At 43.1% G+C, this 18,200-nt stretch overlaps 1 protein-coding gene across 1 annotated transcript in view; it reads left to right on the top strand.

The window, feature by feature from the left end:
• Positions 1–593: 593 nt before the first annotated feature.
• The window catches only part of CPLX2 (complexin 2), a 252,724-nt gene continuing 235,117 nt past the window's right edge, over positions 594–18,200 (top strand). The window contains exon 1 of the mRNA XM_068277115.1: positions 594–882. The gene's annotated coding sequence lies outside the window, so the exon portion shown is untranslated. The remainder of the gene's footprint in view (positions 883–18,200) is intronic.

The raw sequence follows: 18,200 nt of genomic DNA, 5'->3' as shown, positions 1-18,200 counted from the left end.
TATATACATATATATATATATATACATATATATATATATATATATATATATATATATATATATATATATATATATATATATTTATATATATATATTTAGATAGATAGATAGATAGATGGATACAGTATATTTATACTTCAGTTTTATGTTGTAGTCAACCAGGATGCCATATTACCTTCCTTCTAAATGATACTAATTGCCTGGCAGCCCTGCTGATCCTCTGCCTCTAATACTTTTAGCCATAGTCCCTGAACTAGCATGCAGATCAGATGTTTTTGACTGAAGTCTGACTGGATTAGCCACATGCTTGTTTTGGGTGTGTGATTCAGACATCACTGCAGCCAAAGATCAGCAGGATGCTAGGCAACAGGTATTGTTTAAAAGGAAATAAATATGGCAGCCTCCATATCTCTCTCACTTCAGGTGACCTTTAACTGTGGGATTTTAAAATATGTGGATTAGAGGTAAATAAAGGTGAATATTATTTCCATTGTCACTAGTCCCCCCCATGAGTTAGTTTGTCCTTTAACCTTTTCAAGGGAAGATAAGGATTGGGGCCGAGAAATGCCAGGATGTTAGTCTGGAAAGGATATGGAAAGAGACAGCACCAGACTGAGTTCTGGCTGAGAGAGTGGATGATACAGAGTCAAGCAATGTATAGGATGTGCTAGTTCCACTGCCAGGCGTGAGCAAGCTATTTTTAGAAACCTTTTCTTGCAAAGCAGGAGTGGGAGAGCTGTGAAGTGGTAGAGATACTGAAATATAGTGACATAAAAAAGAGAAAGCAAGAAGGAAGACTGGAAAATACAAAGCAACGGGTTTGCCTCCACCTCAGGAAAACAGCAATATTCCCTATCAGCATCTCTATTCGTCTTCTATGAGGTAGGTAGATATATTTTATTCATGATGATTCTCATCCCTCTGACTCGGCCTAGCTATGTGTTTCCTAAGGCACTGTTTCATTATGAAATCGCGTACAATGCTCGCCTTCTGTTGTCAGGTTTGTTTGTTATAATGTATGCGGTAGAGGGGAAGATGCAGGCTGTGTGTAGCTCAAGCTGCAATGGATTTCTGTGTGTTTCAGCACCATGACTGTGAGGAAAGCTCCTCCCGGGTGAGAAGCTCTGCAGAAAGCAGACTGCACGTTCAGAAGGGCAATGAGGCTGCAGGACTACAATGCACTAGCCTGCCTTTCCTCCTGCTGTGTATGTAATGTCCACAGGGGTAACCACTATTGCCTAATGTAAATGTGTGTCAACAAACAGGCCTTTGGTAATTCGGATGTGTCAGGTCTCTGTATTGATCTAGCATTGCACTAATGGCCTGAATGGTATAACTTACAAGTAAAACACTGTTGCGCTCCCTATAATAATTACTAAAGGTAACCTCTGCTCCCCCAAAGGTAGAAAGCAGCACTTGTTTTGTACAGAAGGCCTCTGTATAATTATAAAATGTCTGACTACTCAAGGTATGGAAAAATGTACACCTGGATCAGCAAAAATATTAAAACCGCTGACATAAAGAGCTAATACTGGTTATCCCATTGCAGTGGCAGCTGTCAGAGGGTGGAATTTATTTAGACAGCAAATAGTTTCTGAGAGGGTTGTTTTGGAAGCAGGAAAATGGACAAGTATAAGAATATGAGCAACTCTAATAAGATTAAAGTATTTACAAAGCAGCAGGTCCTGTGGGAAAAAATGCTTTGCAAATGCGGTTGTTGTCATGTGGGGTTTCACAGTATGCTGTGGCAAGTACTTACTAAAAATGGTTCTTGAAAAGACAATCAGAGAACTGGACTAGAGGGGCCCAATAAAAAGTATTGGCTCTTTATTAGTCCTGTGCTGGTAATAATCACTTCTATAGATGCTTTTGAATATTAGTAATCATTAACTGATGCAATCCCTTTCTTGCACCTCTGACACTGCAGCTGTTCTTGGCAGATTTTGGTGTATCATATGACTAGGTATGTATAGAGTGCTTCGGGGGCCCAATGCAAAACTTGCATTCGGGCCAATAGCTCCTTAGCTAAGCCACTGTGGAAGAGGGTGGCCTGGTGAATCATGTTATCTTTGGCTTCCTAATTCATGGAATCCCTATTTTGCAATTAATGACTTAAGGGTTTCGTATTGCCAGTTGCCACAGGGCATTTTGTGAGGCAATGGGTTATGAGTAAGTGCTGTCTTGGTGGCACAGTGCAGACCTACACAGGTGTGTGTGTGTGTGTGTGTGTGTGTGTGTTTGTGTGTGTGTGTGTGTGTGTGTGGTGTGTGTGTGTGTGTTGGCTCCTGCCCTGCTTTGCCGAGATGATGGGCACACTCCTGCACTATATTTTCCACTCTCATGGGTGGTACCCACCCCACCTCTCTCATCCCCAATCCTCTGGATATCTACTGTACTAGAGGCTTGAGTGCTTGAGGGCTCTGTGCTGTACCTTTGGCATTTCCTAGCATTGAGCTTTTCTGTGCAGACAGCCGTGATTCTATTCCTTATATGACAATGTGTTTTGCCTTTGTATGAGTACCTGGTTTGACCCTTCATCTGATCTGCTAATACTCCATATGATCATCGTCATCACTGCTGTCAAATGGTCTGGTCATTGCAGCTGCTTGGCGGTCCCCTGCTGCTCACTCCCATTATATGAATGTCTATAGCACAAAAATGATAAAGAGAAAAATAAATGACTAATTTCTACAATGTGAAACTTGTTACATACACAGCAGTATATTTATGGTATGACTATTTTACACAACATAACCATTATTTGTGATGCTATGGCTTGGATTATTAACTGAATTTTGAAAAATATAACATATCCTGGTTGCATATTCAAGATAGTGGTTAGTATCTGGGATCAATACTGATATTTAACTATGCTATATTTGGTATGCTATATTTTAGTTTAGCAAGTATTTCTGGTTTTGAAGCGTACACAAGCTTTATTACTTGCAGGTTGACCAACCATCAAAGTACCTCATTTGATTTACTTTGTCCCACCAGACTTTTTAGCTAATGGTTCTTAACCACTTGAGGACCGTGGTGTTAAACCCCCCTTAAAGACCAGACCATTTTTCTTCAATTGGGCCACTGCATCTTTAAGGCTTGCTGCAGGGCCGCACAATTCAGCACACAAGTGATCCCCCCCTTTTTCTCCCCACCAACAGACCTCTCTGTTGGTGGGGTCTGATTGCTCCCCAGCTGATTATTTTTTTTATATAAATATTTTTCTTTGTTCATAGATGGATTGGGCCGGCGCTCAACATATAGTTCACTATTATAGTGATATATCTCTTCACTTTCCAAATCAAAATCAAAAACAGTTCTCACAAAATACTCTCACCAGATGCGATGGCTGATTTTGTTATAGATCAGCATAAGAAGCATATTAGTATATCCACATCTTCATCTGTGTCTACCCGCATCTAAAACTTAAAAGGAGTAAAAGCACATAACGTAATCCGCCTTAAAAACTTTGCCACAATGTCACAGCAATCCCACTCGTGTGTTGGTGTTCAAATTCAATCAGCCCACCACCAGCATGTCTAAGAAACTGCTAGCCACTCACTAGGAGTACATTTGAAATCAGTGCCGGTAGAATTGGGCGCAGGATACAGCCGGTATACGGCTGATCTTGTTTCTGTACAAGTCCGGGCCATTTTAATTACTATTCCCCCTCCACGCCGCCATGGATAGTGGGGGAATGAAATAATTCGGCTTCCAGCGATTGCTGGAGGCCAAATTATTGTGTTTTTTAAGCAACCTCGGCTCCGTCTTCTGACGGAGCCGACGTTACTCACTGAGCGCTGCAATAGGAATGATTCCTATTGCAGTCTATGAAAGCGCCGGCTGCGCCCAAATCTAGCAGCGCTGAAAAGCACTGCTCCGCTCACCAGATGCCAATGCTAATCACAGATGCACGATCAGCTAACAGCGCTTATCGGATCCAAGATCCTTCAAACTTGACTTGCATGCGTGGCTCCTTAAAACTTAAAACAGACACTCCATAGCGTAATACTGTATTTATTAAGCGTATTAAAACATATCAGTGCACTCACATATTAAGAAGAAAAATGCGCATTGTATAAAATCCTCCATGTTCCTGACAGGGCTTGTGAACTCGTGTCTCCCAACTGCATCCACGCCAGAGGCTCCGCCTTACTAGTTTCATCAGAATGACGAAACTAGTAGGGCTTGATTCACAAAAGAGTGCTAACTGTTAGCATGGCCGTTTTCGCGTGAAATAGTTATCGTTTTTTGCGTGCAAACGGTAACGATATTGCGTGAAAATGATAACGATTTTGCGCAAAAACGTTTAATTGCGCGTGAACGCGAAAATTAGCGCAAAAAACGGCCGTGCTAACAGTTAGCACTCTTTTGTGAATCAAGCCCAAAGGCGGAGCCTCTGGCGTGGATGCAGTTGGGAGACACGAGTTCACAAGCCCTGTCAGGAACGCGGAGGATTTTATACAATGCGCATTTTTCTTCTTAATATGTGAGTGCACTGATTTGTTTTAATACGCTTAATAAATACAGCATTACGCTATGGAGTGTCTGTTTTAAGTTTTAAGGAGCCACGCATGCAAGTCAAGTTTGAAGGATCTTGGATCCGATAAGCGCTGTTAGCTGATCCTGCATCTGTAATCAGCATTGGCATCTGGTGAGCGGCTAGCAGTTTCTTAGACATGCTGGTGGTGGGCTGTTTGAATTTGAACACCAACACACGAGTGGGATTGCTGTGACATTGTGGCAACGTTTTTAAGGCGGATTACGCTATGTGCTTTTACTCCTTTTAAGTTTTAGATGCGGGTAGACCTAGATGAAGATGTGGATATACTAATATGCTTCTTATGCTGATCTATAACAAAATCAGCCATCGCATCTGGTGAGAGTATTTTGTGAGAACTGTTTTTGATTTTGATTTGGAAAGTGAAGAGATATATCACTATAATAGTGAACTATATGTTGAGCGCCGGCACAATCCATCTATGAACATTGACTGTAGGGTGGTATACCCCTCCCATTGTGTGGTGATCCATATTACTGTATAATTGTATATTTGTGGTGTCTTTTCTTCTCCTCTTTTAATTGTGTATCAACATTAGCAAACATTCTTATGGTGTGTTTAAGGGCATAGAACATATTGCATTTATTCCTAGGTCATTTCAAGGTCTAACACTGCTTGGAAGCATATAGAGGAGCGCTCATAGCTACTAATAAATCTTAAATATTTTTCTTATTTATATTTAAATAAATTTACTTCTGCCTTCCAAGTGGAGATGCGCGTGCAACGATGCGCACACTCTCCTGCTAGCCCTATAGGAAGCCGTTCACGCTGATTAGTGTGGAGCAGTCCTGGGGCTGCTGCCGCCTTCACGACAATTAGCATGGAGCAGTCGGCAGGTAGTTAACCAGATATGCAAAGCTGTTTTTATTTGCTATGTTGTCATATATTGTGCATTGTTCAACTACCATAATCCTACCCAAATCCCTGCTAAACATCTAAACTCCTCTTCATAAGGAAAATCGTTTTCATGGTGCCTAACTTTAACCTCCTCCCATGGTCCTAACTCTAACCTTTATCACATCATAAACTCCCAACCTGACATCTAACCCTACCCTCCTGAACTTTACCATAAAATAAACCTTGTCTGACCTTATCCACCAACCATAACTCTCCTCATGTATGTTGTTTATATGAAACTATGCATATTTACATATCTGGTCACATTGCTCTTTCCTCTAGACATCTTCTCATTACCACAGCCCCAAGCATGTCTGTGCATCCATGATTCCACGGGCCCAACAATGTACTTTCCTGCCCTCTGACTTGCCAGGATATTCTTACACTTGCTGCACTCAATGACATTGATTGGTGTGTGCATGCATTGGACTGGAGACACACAGTAGACAGATGGGGTCACAGAGTAGCCCCCCTTATACTCGGAGTGATTTAGGGACAGTAAGACTGCTCAGAAGCAGCATTACTGTCCTCGCAAAATCATTTCTGGGGCTGACGTAAAACCACCTTCCTCTTACATTATGTGTTATGTCTCAGTACTTTAGTCCCAGTGACTCCTCTTGTGGTAGTGCCTGAGTGTTAATGGGAAAATCTCTGCATTTAAAATGCTCACATCAATGAAACCCTGACAGACAAACATGAGGCCCTTTTTAGGCACAGGCAAACCAGGCATGTGGCTAGAGGGACACCTGCAGGAGAGGTCACCATAGAGCTATTTGTAGCATGCAGTGCTTTGCAGAATTCTTATACACAACTGCTAGCCCTATTAAAAAGGGGATTAAGCTGTGTCTGTTAGCGCTGCTCCCCCGCCTCCTCTGTATCGGTGCTACCCGCCCGCGTCCTTTCCCTCCCGCTGATTGGAGGGAAGGGACACAGGCGGGTAGCGCAGATACTGAGGAGGCGGGGGAGCGGCGCTGACTGACACCGCATAGGTAAACATTGTGCTGGAGACACGCTGTGTGTCGCTAGCACTGCGGAGTGTATAGCAGCGCGCAGGGGGGTCCTGGAGGCACACCATGGGGCAACAGAGACTGGTGTTAGTGTGCACAGCCAGCCTCTGTGCCCCACTAACATAATTAAATCCCACCTCGGGTTCTCTTTAAAGATGCACTGCTAACCCCTGCCACTCACTGCCACTGCACTAGAAAAGCATTTTAAAGGGAACCTAAACTGAGAGGGATATAGATTTTTCCTTTTAAACAATGCCAGTTGCCTGGCAGCCCTGCTGATCTCTTTAGCTGCAATAGTGGCTGAATCGCACACCTGAAACAAGCATGCAGCTAATCCAGTCTGACTTCAGTCAGAGCACCTGATCTGCATACTTGTTGAGGGGCTGTGGCTAAAAGTATTAGAAACACAGGATTAATATGAGAGTCAGGCAACTGGTATTTAAAAGGAAAAATCCATATCCTTCTCAGTTTAGGTTCCCTTTAAATTTGCTGCCAGGGTTTCCCACTAGTAAAAAATCCCAGACTAAATTTGGAATTCTGCCAGATTCAGAATTCAGCATTTCTGACTGTCCCTATTGCTCAGACCTTCTAATACCCAATAGCATTTAAAACTAAGAAAAACGCTTTAACCACTTGAGGACCGCAGTGTTAAACCCCCCTAAAGACCAGGCCATTTCACATTAAATTGGCTACTGCAGCTTTAAGGCCTCACTGCAGGGCCGTCTAACTCAGCACACAAGTGATTCCCTTCTCCCCTTTTCTCCCCACCAACAGAGCTTTCTGTTGGTGGGGTCTGATCGCCCCCCAGATGTTTATTTATTTGTTTTTTTATATATAAATATTTATGACAATATTTTTAAAATAAATTTGCCTATTTTTTTCTTATGCTCCCCCCTCCCTCCCCCTGCCAGCCAATCAGTGTGATCAGCTGTCATAGGCTTCAGCCTATGACAGCCGATCACTTCCTGCACAAGAGAGGGGACAGCCGTGTCACTCGGCAGTCCCCAGTACAACGCTGCCTTACATCGTAGCGCTGTACAGCAATAAAGGATGACGGTTTCGCCGTCTAACAGTCTCCCATCAGTGATCGCCGATGGGAGACTGAAGGCGGAGCCCCAAGGTCGCCGATTGGCGGTCCTGGGGCTGTGGCCGCGTCCACCCCCATCGGCATGACGCGGTTGGCAAGAAGTTAAATGACTAGGATATGGGTGCACATCTGCAGAATCTCCTATTCCTATTTTTAAAATAAAGATAAAATGTGTTTGACACACACACAATATGTTTCCTGCAGACCTGAGCAGTTTCTTACAGTTCTAGTAATGAGCTGCAGTCTACATAGCTAAAGTGAAATCTTCAAATGGAGTCAGCCGAAGTAAAGATAATATTTTTTTCTTTCACCGGTGTGTTTTTGTTTTGTTATTTCGTTTTACCTTTTTCTCCATTTTTTAAAAAACTTTCCCTGTTAACACTCTGAAGTATCCAAGACCATAGTGTAAATTGGATCTCGAGGCCAGGCTATGGTTCCATGTGTGCTGCATACGCAGGAAAAGAATAGCGTATTACAGGAAACATCAAGGTAAAATGTCGGCTCTCAGGAAGTCACAAACAAACTTTTATGTATATATTAGCACTTCTAGGCCAAACGTTTGCTGCTGTACCATTATAAAGGATGATTATTTTCCAAGTTTTACCCAGAAGAAATTGTTTGTTTTCCTACGTAGACTTTTATTACTAAAGGGGCCCATACACTGGTCAATTTCAGCCATCGATCGATTGGAAATCGATTCTATCAAATCAGCCGATTGATCGATTTGCGGCCGATTTCGATCAATTTGATCTATCTGACTCTTTGGAAAATCTAGGTCGATCTGCTGCTGCCAGCAGATCGATGGCCCATAGATTTGCATTGGATCTAATGGTCCAATTATGTATTTGATTTCCAATAAATTTACATTAGATTTCATTCTGAAATGTATTGGAAATCTGTTCCTAGTGTGTGGTACACATCAGATTGATTCCTGTCAGATTCAACTTGATTGGCATCTGACAGAAATCTGGTCGAATCTATAATTGTAGGGCCACCTTTTGGGCTGGTTCAGACGGACGCTTGCGGAGCGTTTACCGCAAGCGTTCGGAACGTCGCGGTAAACGCTAGTATTCACGTGGATGGGAGCGTTTACACTGAGCTTTTGCACGCGTTTACACGATTGCGGCGTTCGGGTCCCGATTTTTGCTAGTGTTAGAGCTGCCCCTGGAAGCGACATGTAGCTTCCAGGGGGCGGCCAACCGCGATGGCTAATTTCCCCCAAGGGGGAGAAAAAACGCGACCGCATCGGAACGCGACGCAAAGGCTACTGAAAGCCTGACCGCGCAGCCGCCGCAACGCCCCCAAACGCGACGCCACACAGACGTCTGTCTGAACCAGCCCTTACTCTATTGGCATTTCATTTACAGCATCATACATATCAACTTCCTGAATCTAGAATTGGTGTTTATTAGGGCTGGTTCAGACGGACGTTTTTGCGGCGTTAAACGCGGGCTTTCAAACGCGACGTTTTTTTGGATCTACCGCCGTCTCATTCAAGTGAATGGGAGCGTTTATGGCTGGCTTTTGCAAGCTTTCATAAACGCCTGGCGGTTGATCCCGGCGTCGCGTCTAGTCCTGAAAGCAACATGCAGCTTCTGGAAGGCGGTTGCGTCTGGCCGCGTAGCGTTCGAACGTGCTCGAACGCCAGTGAAAGCTAGTGAAAGTCTGCAAAGGCGTCTGGAGGAGGGGACAGAACAGGAAGGAGAACCATAATTCCATGCGAAAGGAAGTGATGATGTGAAAGGAAGTGATGAGACAGGCTAGAGCGATGGCGACAGCAGCAGAGCGCAATGTGGAGCTGGGAGAGCTGGTTGAGCAGGTACATGGCCGCCCTGCCATTTGGGACAGTACCTGCAGGGAATACAGCAACAATGTACGGAAGGCACGCGCTTGGGAGGAAGTTTGCAAACATTTTTTTGAGCTGTATCCGGAGTATAGTGCATCTACTAGAGACAACATTTGTAAGTACATGATGCGGCTCACTGTATGATCTTATAATACATTGTACCTCCCACTGAATGCATTGTACCTCCCCACGGGCCCACTGAATGCATTGTACCTCCCCACGGGCCCACTAAATGCATTGTACCTCCCCACGGGCACAGTGAATGCATTGTACCTCCCCACTGGCACAGTGAATGCATTGTACCTCCCCACGGGCACAGTGAATGCATTGTACCTCCCCACGGGCCCACCCAATGCATTGTACCTCCCCACCTTACAATCAGGATAAGTAATTGAAAGCATTTTTTTTTTTTTGTACGGAACCGATGTGAAAGTTACACATATTTGATCAAGTTTCTCTGCCTTTGTTTTCCAGTAAAAATGCTTAAAAAAAAATGGAAGTCCATAAGGGACCGCTACGCGAAAGACCTCCGCCACAGCAGGGAAAGCAGGAGTGGGCAAGCTCCTAGTCGATACCGCTACCACCCACTTTTCGATCAGCTAGGTTTTCTCCGCAACACACAGGAGAGGAGAAGGTAATAAAATAACCATTCTTGTTTGGAAAACTATACTATCCAAAGTTAGTAGTTTTCTGCTTTTTCAGCTAATACTGCAAAATAATATATATATTTTTTGTATATCTTTTCTTATAATTCCAGAACAACGACAAATGCAGCTAGAAGTGAGGCACAGGAGGAACCTGAGGAGGAAGATGACGGCAGTATTGCATCTCTCAGTCAATCCTTGAGGTCATCATCTGAGAACAGAGAGACAGAGGAGGAGGACGACAATGCAAATGTGAGCACACAGTCAACATCCACACCGACTAGTGCGCAACGACCCACATCACCTGTGGTAACTGTCTCTAGACGGAATAGGCCCAGAACCGTCCCGGAAGCTGCTAATGCGGATGTCGTTTCTTTAATTAAAGATGTGGAGAAGAATGTTGCCAAAATAATGGAGCCACAGGATAGTTTGGGGACATTTTTTAGGGCTCTGGAAAAGGAGGCACGGGAGGTTCCAAAAAGCAAATGGGACGACATGAAACAGAAACTGTTTACTATGGTTATGCAAATGAAAACCACTAGTGCACCAAAAAGGGTAGACTATACAACTGGATAAGACTGAGGTCACAGGCGTAACAATAGGGGAGCGCAGAGGGGAGAGCCTGAGGTGAGGGAGGGGGGGGACCATCCCCCCTCCCCACCGACGTGCCACTAAGCTCTCCCCTCATGCTGCGACCCCTCCAGCCCCCCCAAAAAGGCCCTGAGCGGGCCCCAGGGGGGAGGAGGGGCCTGCTCAGAATTTCTGCAGGGGGGCCCGGCGATTCCTTGTTACGCCCCTGACTGATGTGCAGACCTTTTAAGCTCAATTCAAGAAATACATTTTCACTAACCCCTCCTGCCTTCCTTCTCCCTATCTTACCAAACCATATACTCCACACCCTGTAAACTTCTCTGACTTACTGCAGTTTTTATTTTTAGGGGTCATGACTGATTGGTACTGTCTCAACCATGGACTACCCATAGGCCACAAACCCACATTCAGCATCTCATGAACCCCTAGATATCCCAACATCAAACAAACGAAAATTGATTCAGGTTATACCTTTAATGGCTGACTGACCATAGTTTATTGAAAGCTTTCAAAACTTTAAATTTTTGTAACATGCCTGAAGAACAAACTTAGGGCTTGATTCACAAAGCGGTGCAAAGTGTTTGCACGCCAGTGAAAAGCCCCTTATCACGCCTAAACTCACTTTAGGCATGATAAGAAGCAACTCGCGCAAATTTTCCGCGCGCAAAGTGTTGCGCGCGCAACCGCGCACGCGCGCGCGCAGCGTCCCCGCTTCGCGCGAAGCTCCCATTAAGCCCTATGGGACTTTGCGCGCGCACGTACGCGCGTACGCGCGGAAACTTCGAGCGAGTTAGAGCAAAAATCGGTGATAACTCAGTGGTGCAAAGGTTATCACGCCTAAAGTCTTTTAGGCGTGATAACTGAGTTATCACCGCTTTGTGAATCGAGCCCTAAGTCTCAAAAGCTTGTAATAAACTATGTACAGTTAAACATTAAAGGCATTATCGCATAGATCCCAACTGTCCCTATTTCGGAGGGACAGTCCCTTTTTGGGAGCCCTGTCCCTCTGTCCCTCTTTCACCCTCATTTGTCCCTCTTTCAGGACTTTGACCCTCTTTCTATATAAATATATATATTTCTATACTAAAAATGTGTTTGATTGACTCTAAACTTTATTCCCATCCTTGAAATTAATATGTTACTAATTTTAAAATGTTACTATGAAGGAAAATTAACCAGAATAGAAAGGACCAGTGTGGTTTGAATTATAAAACAACATATTTTTCTTATGAAATCTTTAAGGTATGGGTGACTAGGGTTGTAGTGGGGCGTGACCAGGGGTGTGGCCTGGGCATGGTTTAAGTGTCCCTTTTTCTCGCCTCAAAAAGTTGGGAGGTATGTTATCGGAACCAACATTTGTTGGTTTGAGGTCAGCCTGTCTACTCCAAAACTAAAGCTACATACACACATTAGATAAATATCAGTCTGAACCCTATTAAAAGACTGAATAACAAGCTTTCGACCAATTTTTGATAAGCAACTGCACATGACTGACTGACACTGACCACAACTAACAACCGTTAGGTGGCTGCCTCCTCTATGAGAGTCCGTGTGACCCGCTGCGCTGCTTTGAAGACGAAGCAGGAGAGCTGCACATATACAGGTAGTTCTTACTTCCAGTATATCGTCGTTACCAGGGGAACCGCTCTCCTGCTTCCACTTGAAAGCAGTGCTGCGGGTCATGCTGATCTAAGGTCTATTAGCCAGGAGAGGACAGGGGACCCTCAAAAAGGAGGAGGCCACCGACTCATTCACAAGGTAACGAGCGGTGGCCACATGGAAGGAAGAGGCAAGTGAGATAGATGAGCAAAAAAGGGATCCGCAAACCAGACCAGATTGAAGTAGAAAAAGGCTGATATATTTATTAGAAAAATCCACATACAGTGTAATAAAATCACAGGATCAACTCACGCGTATCGGGCTCACCATCTGCCCTTAACCGTAGTTGAACTACGGTTAAGGGCAGATGGTGAGCCCGATACGCGTGAGTTGCTACTGTGATTTTATTGCACTGTATGTGGATTTTTCTAATAAATATATCAGCCTTTTTCTACTTCAATCTGGTCTGGTTTGCGGATCCCTTTTTTGCTCATCTATCTTGTATGGCCTGGCTGACTTGATCCTGCACCGACTGATATGATGCTTGGGGGTTTAGAGCGTTTATGAACTTCCTTTGTTGCCGAGGCAAGTGAGATGACGTTGTCTCACCTCTAACGCCTGGTGCACGCCATTCACCTGGCATCATGAGCAGCCTGTCCCTGGCTATAATGAAGAAAGTACATAATGAGTACTGTACATTTCTATAGAACTGACATCTTCCTCAGTGCTTCACAAACTAAACAAACATGTCACAAACTAAACAAGCATGTTCCTACAGGCTATTAAAGTCAATAGTCTCGCTCAGGAATCGCGCATCGTGACCGTTCGTTAGTGTTTTGCATTTGCGATTTTTGACGTGTTTTTAAATCGCACAGCTTTCCCCTTTTCCCACACAATGTGTGCATTTGCAATGACAGTATATGCCATGGCAAATGAAACATCACAAAACGATTGTAGCAAAACATTTGAAGAAAATGCGATGGCAAAAGCCGATGGAGACCCGGGAATCGCAGGGGAAAATGGCCTTGCACATGTGTCCTCTCCCTTACAGTCTGAAAAGATAGGAAGGGAACAAGAGGAACGTCATGAATACATTGTACATCTGTTACTTCATATGTCCTATTCTGCAAGAAGCTGAGCTTGGTCAGTGGCTGAAGGGAATGTCCTAGATTTGCCTTCTGAGGTGACCTGTAACAGTCAACGTAAAGGTTTATAGACTTGGAGAGTAAGAGATGTATTAGAAAGAAATTCATACATAGATGCCAGCAATCAAGACTATGACTCAGTGCTAGCCCAAGTTTAATTACTTTTGCCACTCAGAGTTTGAGCCCCACAGAGGAAAACCTTGACAGGTTTGGCATAATAAAACGAATGGTAATAATGTAGGCTGTCACTGTGTGTCTTGCAATTTTGCAGAAGCAAAGTGTTGACTTGCGGCTAAAGTCAAATTTTCAGATAGGAAGTGGCAGGCTTGTTGCAATATTCCCACATATCACCATCGCATTCCCTCCTCTTCCTTGCATCAGTCAAGCATAATTAGCTGGCAAACGGACACCTGGAAATATCGGTATAAACTTCGATAGTTGCAGTCATGTGACTGATTAAAAATCCAGTGTAGGCTGCGTCTCCTATACAAGAATAGCCACAGCAATGTGTCACTGTGCTTTTTTGGTGGGAAACATTTGGGTATGTACAAGTCTCATGTTCCTAGAGTACACTGTGTTATGGGTGGGTGCAAACTGGATAATGCTTATTTTGAAGGCATTATGTTGAAGTAAGGCCAAATTAGGTGTCAATAGTGTTTTTGCGTAGGCATGTATTACCACTGTCTTTTTTTTAACCCTTAGCCAACTGCTTTTCTATGTGCACCGCCACCAACACCTCTCCCATTTCATGTTTAGCCCCCTCTTCCTTGTGTAACATCCTTATACAGCCTAAGCTCTTACTGCCTTGCACAGCTTCCTTGAGCAGCAACTCTTTTATTTCATGCGTTCCCCACATTTGTAGCCTTCAATTTAATTTGCATTCCACTCTTCCATATGCAGCAACCCCACTTCCATGCCTAGCCGCTGCCTTGGGCAACATCCGCCCAAGGCCAAGGTCTTTGTGGCCTTTCCAGAAATGTGTTCCATTTGTGTGTTAAGTTCATTTTTGTTAATAATTTGCATGACATCAAAGAACCCTATCTTTAGGAGATACAAATTAAGCACAGAGCAAACAAATTTTCAATTATTTTCATTTCAAAATTATAACAGTTAATGAAGAATGAGAAAACTTGTTTCCCTTGACTTGTAGACCAGGGAAAGACTCTGGAACCAGACCAGGTAGTGGCTGGTGAAGACATCAGTAGATGTCTGACTTCCTCCACAGTGAAAGGATTGAAGGAGGTAAAGGGGGTGGAATAGGGGGCAGGAGCAGAATGGGAGGGAGGGGTGGTGTTAAGTAGGGCATGGAAGGGGGTAAACAGGCGATATGGGTTGGAGGCTTGGGCACTGATCAGACCAGCAACAAATTTCTGTTTGCCATCAGCAGGGGCAGTCTGGAATAGTAGCTCTGTCTTGTAGTCCATAAAGTCACGGTTGTGAAAGAATTTCCTCCATTTGCATTCTGCAGCTCATGTCTCTTTTTGTAGGTTTTTTGTGAGCAAAGTGTGCCAAGGTTGAGGCGGTGGTTGGTTCGAAGTTGATGGCTGTAGCTTTTTCTAGGGCATCTGAGAGGACAAGATAGTATTGCGCTGGAGCTTGGTTGGGGCAAGTTAGTTTGGGGAGGGAGGATAAGAGAGAAAGGAGGGGGTTGGCTAGTATGGTGGGGTTGAGGTGGCAGAGATCTTTCTGCCACCATCCTGGCAGGAAAAGGGGCATTGGGGGCAGAGGAATGGGTGAGGGTGAAGGTGAAGAGGTGGAGGTCAGAGATAGGGAATGGTGCGATGTCCAAGTGCACAATCTGAAAACATGGACATTACTTTGAAAATCTGTTGTCCTTTCAGTTATAACTGAGAGCAACTGATTAAGTGAAAACAGGAGCTTAATCTGTCTATAGATTATGAAATTCCAGAAAAAAAAACAAGAAGCAGATTCTCTGCGTAGGGTGTGTGGGAGAAAGGGTGTAGTATTATTCACTACCGAACAACATATTTTTTTCTATTTAATGGTTTATCACTAATACACGACTTCTGCCCACTCTAAGCAAACTTAGGAAAACAATCCTATCTGTCACATCCCCATGACTGCATGACAAAGTCATTTTAGCAATGTTGCCTAGAATCCTTTTTAGATATTGCACTTGTACTGTACGAAATTAATTACATTTTACTAACAACCTATTTTCTCTATTGTTTGGTATATAGGGATGATTTTCTCTGGCAAAAAAGAAATCATTATAGTGCATACATGTCAGCTGAGTTAAATGTGTCTTCTTGCAGATATATACAACAGGTCAGTCATTGAATACCTAGTAATCTGCTTTCACAAGCTCTCAATACTCTCAATAACTTTATAGCAGCTCACCCAGTCTTCCATTTTTCCATTATGTGTTGCCAGCCATGTGGTCTGGAGTGTTTCTTTCTCTTCAGGTTTACATTCAGGCAAACTTTTCTACACAGTACAAACTAAGTCTGTTATACCTACAACAAAATCCTGCTGAATGATAAAAACTATAGAATGCTAGTTGTATTTGGTTATACTAATAGAGGGTATTCGCTCCCAAAATGGATTGCATAGAAGAGCATTCAATACTAAAGCTGGTAGGTTGAGGTTCTCTCTGAAAGGGTCTCTACTCTACCCACACCAGTGAGCAAGCGAGCCAACATTCCATGCTATATTCTGGCACAGCCTGGTGCAGACTTGATGCCCTTAGAATGTGGGATTTTAAACCCCACTTTCTGAAGAGGAAGCAAGCTAATGCATGGTCTCATGTATCTGTATGGATCTGCAGCTAAGCACAGCTATAAAACAGAATTAAACTATCAGTGTGTGAGTTTTCAGAACTTAAAGTGGTCTGAAACTCCGACATAACATTCAATAAAAATGTGTTTTCCTACTTTTTATTACTCATACAGTTATCATATTTACTTTTGCGCATATATAATATTGTCTGTACAAATTACAAGTTTCCAATGTGTAGTTTATCATGCCCTAATAGCTGTCATTGCATTTTATTCATACTTATTTTTATTATATATTAACATCTTCTAATGAGCTATTCTGAACTCTGTGTGTGTCTGAAGCACAAAGAGTTCCTTTTAACTTGTTACACTGTGGTTACACACATTGTAACAACATTGTAATGTAAACAAAGATACTGTTATCACTAGTTTGGATGCAGATTTGAAGCTGAATAGCAGGACAAACTGCTTAGTTTAACCATTTCAGTGATGTATGTTCTGCTAAAAAAAAATCTGGGATAGTAGTTTTCAAGCTGTGAGGAATCTTTTACAGCAAAGTAGAAATGTTGGCTTTCAAACCACTTTAACAACTTTAATTTTGGGTTTAGTTGGACTTTCAACTAGACAAGCGCTCTCTGGCCTATTAGCCCCTTTGCAATCCTAGCCATTGCCAACCTCTAGTTTTGTTTACCTTTACTGCTCCACACATACTATATAAAAATGATTAAAACAATACTGACAGGCCCAGATTTACCGAACAGGACCCTATAGGCACAGATGTCTTGGCACTTTAGTCTTCGCACTCCATGAACCTACAAACCCCCACCAAACTCCTTGGTACACCTGGGTCGCGGCTTGGCTTCCTATTGGAGAAAGCTAACAGAGGCGGAGAGCGGCGGGGGGAGCATCTTATCCAGGGGGCGATGCGAAGGAGGCTGATTGACAGCCTCCCATAAACAGTGGTGCTCGGATACCCCTTTTTATTATTCGAGTTTGGTCGAATTCGAATAGTAAATTATTCGCGTTCGGTCGAATATTCGAGTCGAATATTTTTTACTATTCGATTCGACCTCGGACTTCGAGCTCACTATTCGAGTCGGTATTCGAGCTGACTATTCGAATTGGCCTTAAATAGCTTCCAACACTTGTTTTGAGGGTGAATGATGCAAGAAACATCTTTTTTTCCAAGTAACAACAGCAAGTGATTATGTGGGGATGTTCCTTTAAAAAAAAAAAGGTGGAAAGAGAAGTTGTGTCCAAAATTCTGTTCAGTACAGTGTATATACTTCTTCTTCTTCTTCTTCTTCTTCTTCTTCTTCTTCTATATCTTCTTCTTCTTCTTCTTCTATATCTTCTTCTTCTTCTTCTTCTATATCTTCTTCTTCTTCTTCTTCTTCTTCTTCTTCTTCTTCTTCTTCTTCTTCTTCTTCTTCTTCTTCTTCTTCTTCTTCTTCTTCTTCTTCTTCATCTTCTTCTTCTTCTTCTTCTTCTTCTTCATCTTCTTCTTCTTCTTCTTCTTCTTCTTCATCTTCTTCTTCTTCTTCTTCTTCATCTTCTTCTTCTATATCTTTTTCTTCTTCATCTTCTTCTTCTATATCTTTTTCTATATCTTCTTATTATTATTATTTTTCTATTTCGTCTTCTTCTTTTTTTATATCTTCTTCTTCTTCTCCTCTTCTTCTTCTCCTTCTTCTTCTTCTTTTTCTATATCTTCTTCTTCTTCTATATCGTCTTCTTCTTCTTCACTTATTTCTCTTTTATTTTTATTTTTTTTAAAGAAATGCAGCTATTTTTGAGCGTAATAAATAGCTGGTGGCGCACGCATGTTGGAAGCGCCATTGTATGTGGTCCCTGGCAGTGGAAACACACAGACAGCAGGAGGTAAATTCAGCAGCAGCAGCAGGAGGAGGAGGATGATTGTGTGGCAGCAGGCAGTCAATGAGGCAGGCAGCGAGACATAATAGGCTGTGGCTAGCAGTGGTACCAGGCCGTAAATACACAGCATGAGGTTCCAGACAGCGGTCGTGAAGCCCACATCATGTCCAATACACAACTGGGACAACACAACACAACTGGGACAACACA

This window comes from Hyperolius riggenbachi, chromosome 3, assembly GCF_040937935.1.
Source record: "Hyperolius riggenbachi isolate aHypRig1 chromosome 3, aHypRig1.pri, whole genome shotgun sequence".
Taxonomy (NCBI): Eukaryota; Metazoa; Chordata; class Amphibia; order Anura; family Hyperoliidae; genus Hyperolius; species Hyperolius riggenbachi.
Note: the sequence above shows the minus strand (reverse complement) of the source record. Positions and strands in the feature narration are given on the sequence as shown.